The sequence below is a fragment of the Mandrillus leucophaeus genome, unplaced genomic scaffold (genome assembly GCF_000951045.1).
Source record: "Mandrillus leucophaeus isolate KB7577 unplaced genomic scaffold, Mleu.le_1.0 Scaffold36, whole genome shotgun sequence".
In the NCBI taxonomy this organism is placed as follows: domain Eukaryota; kingdom Metazoa; phylum Chordata; class Mammalia; order Primates; family Cercopithecidae; genus Mandrillus; species Mandrillus leucophaeus.
The window spans coordinates 3,930,321-3,936,480 of NW_012103809.1; the positions used below are offsets into that span (position 1 = coordinate 3,930,321).

Consider the following 6,160-nt stretch of genomic DNA (forward strand, 5'->3'; position numbering starts at 1 on the left):
TCTGGATGGCATTTTGCTTTCCTCTGTAAAATGGTGTGATGGGTGACATGACCTCTAAGCCTCTTTCCATGTCTGTCACTGGACTGTCCTCTTACGTAGCCATTTAAGTTTTCTGAATTAAAAAAGAAAAAGAAATTTAAAACTTGATGCTCAGTTAAGTTACATCAAAATAATTAAAATGAAACTACAGGTTGAGTATCCCATATCCAAAACGCTCGGGACCAGACGTGTTCTGAATTTCAAATGTTTTCTAGTTTGGAATATTTGCATATACATAATGAGATGTCTTGGGGATGGGACCCGAGTCTGAACATAAAATTCATTTATATTTCATGTACAACTTATGCACATAGCCTAGAGATCATTTTATACAGCAGTTTCAATAACTGTGTCCAAGAAGCAAAGTTTTGACTGCTATTAGACTGCGACCTATTGTATGAAGTCAGGTGTGGAATTTTCCACTGATGGTGCCACATCAACTCTCAAAACATTTTGGATTTTGGAGCATTTCGGATCTCAGATTTTCAGACTAGGAATGCCGAACCTCCATTTAATTTTGCTTTGAGTGTGCCTGGGATACTGGGGAAATTTTGATTTTTAAGATTCATCTCTAATTCTGAAAACAACCTGGTCAGGTGCAGTGGCTTACGCCTGTAATCCCAGCATTTTGGGAGGCTGAGGCGGGCAGATCCCCTGAGGTCAGAAGTTCAAGACCAGCCTGGCCAACATGGTGAAACCCTGTCTCTACTAAAAGTACAAAAATTAGCTATGCATGGTGGTGCACACCTGTAGTCCCAGCGACTTGGGAGGCTGAGACAAGAAAATCACTTGAGTCTGGGAGGCAGAGGTTGCAGTGAGCCGAGATCGTGCCACTGCACCCCAGCCTGGGCGACAGAGGGAGACTTGGTCTCTAAGTAAGTAAGCAAATAAATAAATAAATAAATAAAACCTAAGTGATGGCACGTCACCCTGGGGTGCCTTTCCACCTTCACGTTCTCTCCCAGCTGCTTAACCCGCCCTGCCAGCACAGTCCAGAGGGCCCTCGTTAGCATCCCACATGCCAGGCCTTGCTTAGATGGAAGGCCTTTTCTTCCATCTAATCTAACCTGTCTCTGGTCCCATTTTTCCAGAACCTCTATTGGATGGCATTGATTACTTACTCATGGTGTAATGAGATATATAGAGGTTATTGCTAGGTCATCCTTCTTGACTCAAATCTTATTTAAGCAATTAGCTTCCTTATGAAACCTCCTAAGGGTCATTGTGGATCCCTTGGCTGGCTGATGGGGCTGCGACCTTGGGATAGGCAGATTTTTCCATGCGCCTCAAATGCCACATTGAATATTCCTCATGTCTTTGGAGACATGTCCTTTCCTTCGAGCTGCTCCCAGTCAGGTGAGGAATAAAATGCTATGATGGTGTGAAAACTCTCCCTTGCTCTCATCCATAGATTTGCAATCACCTAAAAGAAAGGAAGAGTGTGCCAAGCCACCCCTTACAGGGCCACTGTGTGGCAGCACTGCATCTCGCCAAAGCTTGGGCCACCCAGTGTCAGGCAAAGTGCAGTGGAGTGAGTTTCCAGTTCACTGGCGGTACAGGTAGGCCCTAGAAGTGACCATGCCCAGTAAGAATAGCCAGCATTTCAGAGTATTCACTACACGTGAATACCGCTCAGAGTGCATTCTACTTATTAACACATCAACTCACAAAACAGTCCTACTGGTATTATCTTTATTTTACAAAGAAACTAAGACAGATAGGAAAAGTGATTTGCCCAAGGTCACACAACTAGGAACCAGCAAAGCCAGAATCTAGACCCACACAAATCTCTCTTTGAAGCTCATGCTTTGCTACCAAACATCATGTCATTCTGGCATTCACAAGGAAATCTTGAAAATAAAGCAAAAAGTTGTAAAATGGTATCAAGTCCACAATCGCTATCTTGATGTTGTGCAAACACAAAGGTATGCAAGGGACATCCGTAGATACAGAGGAGAGGGTCAGCAAACCTTTTCTGGTAAAGGCCAGATGGAAAAGATTTTAAGCTTTGGTGGCCAGATGTGGCAACAACTCAACCCTGTTAATGTAATGTGAAAGCAGCCGTAGGCCCTGTGTAAACAAATGAGCACCGCTGTGTGCCAATAAAATTGTATTTATGGACACTGAAATTTGAATTTCATGTAATTTTCATGTGTCACAAAATATTTTTCTTCTTTGGATTTTCTCCCAACCATTTTAAAATATAAATCCATTCTAGCTGAGAGATTGTCTAAAAACATGCAGTGAGCCACACTGGACCCCCCAGCTGTGGTTTTGCTGATCCCTGGTATAGAGGAAAGAAGAGTGACTGAACTTAATTTAGTGAGTGCCTACCATAAGCAAGGTGTTGAAAATGCAGTGACCAGTAGACAGAAATAGTTCTCCATGGGACATTATGTTGAGTGAAATAAACCAGACACAGAGAGACAAATATTGCATGATCTCACTCATGTGGAATCTAAAAAGTTGTTATCATAGAAGTAGAGAATAGAACACAGTGGTTACCAGAGAGTGGGAAGGGAAAGGAGCAGGGGGACAATGAGAGATTGGTCAACAGGTGCCAAGCTATAGTTAGGAAGAATAAGCTCTGGAGTTCTATTGCGTAGGAGAAGGATTACAGTTAATGACAACGCATTGTATATTTCAAAATACCTGGAAGAGCAGTTTTCGAATGTTCTGATAACAAAGAAACAATAAATGTCTAAAGTGATAGATATGCTAATTACCATGATTTGATCATTATACAATGTATACATGTATTGGAACATCATGCTGCACCCCATAAATATGTGTACTTATTACCTGCAAATCATACATTAAAAAATAAAATATTAATTTTTCGTTTTAAAAATAAATAGTCCTCCACGGACTAGTGGTAGAGCAAACAAACAAGCAATTGTAGGAGTACAAGGTTTTATTAGGGCAGGTGAAGGGCTTCTAACCCTAACTTGGAAGAGCAAGGAAGGGTCACCAGGGAAGCAGTGTCACATGGGGACCTGAAAGATGAGTAGGAACTCAAGACAAGGCAGGGGGAGAGAATATTCCAGGTAGATGGCCTACGCAGTCAGAAGAGATAAGCTTGCAGCTAGGCACAGTGGCTCATGCTTATAATCCCTTTGGGAGGTTAAGGAAGGAGGGTTCTTTGAGCCTAGGAGTTCAAGACCAGCCTGGGCAACATAGTGAGACCCTGTCTCTACAAAAAAAATTTTAAGTCCAGGCCCAGTGGCTCACTCCTGTAATCCCAGCACTTTGGGAGGCCGAGGCGGGTGGATCACCTGAGGTCAGAAGTTCAAGACCAGCCTGGCCAATATGGTGAAACCACTTCTGTACTAAAAATACAAAAATTAGCTGGGCATGGTGGTGGATGAGTGTAATTCCAGCTACTCGGGAGGCTGAGGCAGGAAATTGCTTGAACCTGGGAGGCAGAGGTTGCAATGAACTGAGATCGCACCATTGCACTCCAGCCTGGGCAACAACAGCGAAACTCTGTCTCAAAAAAAAAAAAAAGAGAAAAAAGAAAAAGAAAAGAAAAGGAAAAAAAAAAAACCCTTATTTTAATTAGCCAAGCAATGTGGCTGGCACCTGTAGTCCCAGCTACTCAGGAGACTGAGGCAGGAGGATGGTTTGAGTCCAGGAAGTTGATGTTGCAGTGAGCCATGATTGTGCCATTGCACTCCAGCCTGGGCACAGACCCAGACCCTATCTCTAAGAAAAAAAGAAGAGGAGGAGTTAGGTTTCAAAACCCCATGCTACCCTTAACTAATTACTGGATATCAGGCAAGCTAGCATATCTTTGGGTTTAATTTCTTCATGTGCAAAGTGGATATAATGTCAATGCTTACCTCTCAGGCCATCAGTGAGAAAATGGAGACAAGGTGTGATAGAATAGTCATTACGGTTCATTGTCAGTGTCCTTCATTTGTAAACTGAATAAGTTGGTGGGAAAAATCTGCAAGATTCCTTCCAATCCTGAAATACTATAAATTCTTGATCTTTATTTTTAGGTAAAGAGACCCCACTATTGAGGAGTTCTGGGTGCTGTCCACGTAAATGGTGACCTACCTCAGGACAACTGTGATTGCCTGAAATTGAAGAAATATAGTGTCCCTTGTATTCAAAGGTGACGTCAGTGATGGCGATGGTGGCTCTGCATGGGGAAAAGAGGTGCCGAATGAACACACATTCCACCCTTACTCTACGTGGGAAAACACCCTGAGCCGGCAGTTGTGGCCGATTTGCTAGGGTCTTAATTTGTGGTTGACTTAGACAGAGGTGCCCAAATGTGCCTGGCTTTCGCGAAGTGGTCAGCTGGCCCCACTGGCTCATGTTCAAAGAGTCACCTGATTTTTTTTCAATATAAGAGAAGAGTTACCGACTTGTGGTTGATCCTCCTTCTTTTAAGTAAATGGTCATATTGCCCTTGTAAGTTGCTAGAGTAGATTTCTCAAGTCTGGGCAGGGAACTGCAGACTGACTTCAGCAATGGCATAAAATGAGGTGAGTGATAAACCGAGAAGAGGCCACAGGAAAAATGAAGGTGAAGGCATTTGAGGTGGTCCTAGGGCTTATGGCCATGTCCATAACTCTTTTATTCCTGTATACCAACCATTTAGTCCTGCAAAAACACCTTCCACAGGGGAAAACTTCAAACTCTTCAGTCCTTGCAGAAGTGTGTGGCATGATTGTGACAGGCAAGAAAATGTTCTTCAATGAAAATATACCAGTGACGCCATTGAGAAATGTAACTTGCCAGCAATACTTGATCCGAAATCACTACATAATGCAACCTGTGTCCAAAGACGAAGCCAAGTTCCCATTGGCCTATGTCATGGCCATCCACAAAGACTTTGATACATTTGAAAGGCTCTTCAGGGCCATCTACACTCCCCAGAACATCTACTGTGTTCATGTGGATCAGAAGGCCCCAGTCGCTTTCAAAGACGCCAGAAGAAAGCTACTGAGCTGCTTCCCAAACGTCTTTGTGGCTTCTAAGAGGGAGTCTGTGGTCTGCACGGGGATCTCCAGGCTCCAGGCTGACCTGCATTGCCTGAACGACCTGTGGCCTTTGAGGTTCCCTGGAAGTATGTCGTCAACACCCGTGGGCAAGAATTCCCCCTGAAAACCAACAGGGAAATAGTTCCGTATTGAGGGGACTGAAAAGGACAAATATCACCCCCGGGGTGCTGCCTCCTCCTCACATTATCAGAAGGACCAAATACATGCACTTGGAGCAGAGATACAGTTTGTTTTCCTTCATGCTGTGGACTTGGATGAGAAAAATGCCTCCTCCCCACCATCTGACAATTGACTTTGGCTCTGCCTATGTGGCCCTTACAAGGGAATTTGCTAATTTTGTTCTTCAAAACCAGAGGGCCATTGATTTACTTGAGTGGTCAAAAGACACCTCTTCTCCTGATGAGCATTTCTGGGTGACATTCAGTAGGATTCCAGGTATGTGGAACTTGATTTCCAATCTACATAAAGTCTAAACTGTGTGTGTGAATATGCACATGTGTGTTACACATTGAAAATGGTCTTGATGAAGTTATGTATAACCACCCATGTTTCTAGACTTAATGAATATCCTGTTGACTGCTTTGCATATCTGTTTCAATGAATTAATATAAAATAAATTATACTTCTGGCCAGGCGCGGTGGCTCATGCCTGTAATCCCAGCACTTTGGGAGGCTGAGGTGGGAGGATCACTTGAGGTCAGGAGTTTGAGACCAGCCTGGCCAACATGGTGAAACCCTGCCTCTACTAAAAATACAAAAATCAGCTGGGTGTGGTGGCACTGGCCTGTAATCCCAGCTACTCAGGAGGCCAAGACAGGAAAATTGCTTGAACTTGGGAGGTGGAGGCTACAGTGAGCCAAGATTGCAGCACTGCACTCCAGCCTGGGTAGCACGGCAAGACTCCATCTCAATGAATAAATGAGTGAATGAATGAATGAATGAATGAATAAAATAAATCATGCTTCTATGTGTCACTAAATATACTGTTAGCTTATTTCTCAAGGAAAAAATTGCCCCCTGCTGCAATGATTTGACTTAACTGGCTCTTTCCCAATAAGTAGACCAGTCCTGAATCTCCAGAACAGTCATCGTTTTTTCCCTACTTT

At 43.4% G+C, this 6,160-nt stretch overlaps 1 pseudogene; it reads left to right on the top strand.

Annotated features, from left to right (window-relative positions):
- The first annotated feature begins 4,569 nt into the window (after window positions 1-4,569).
- On the top strand, window positions 4,570-5,527 carry LOC105546485 (annotated as a pseudogene).
- Window positions 5,528-6,160: the final 633 nt, after the last annotated feature.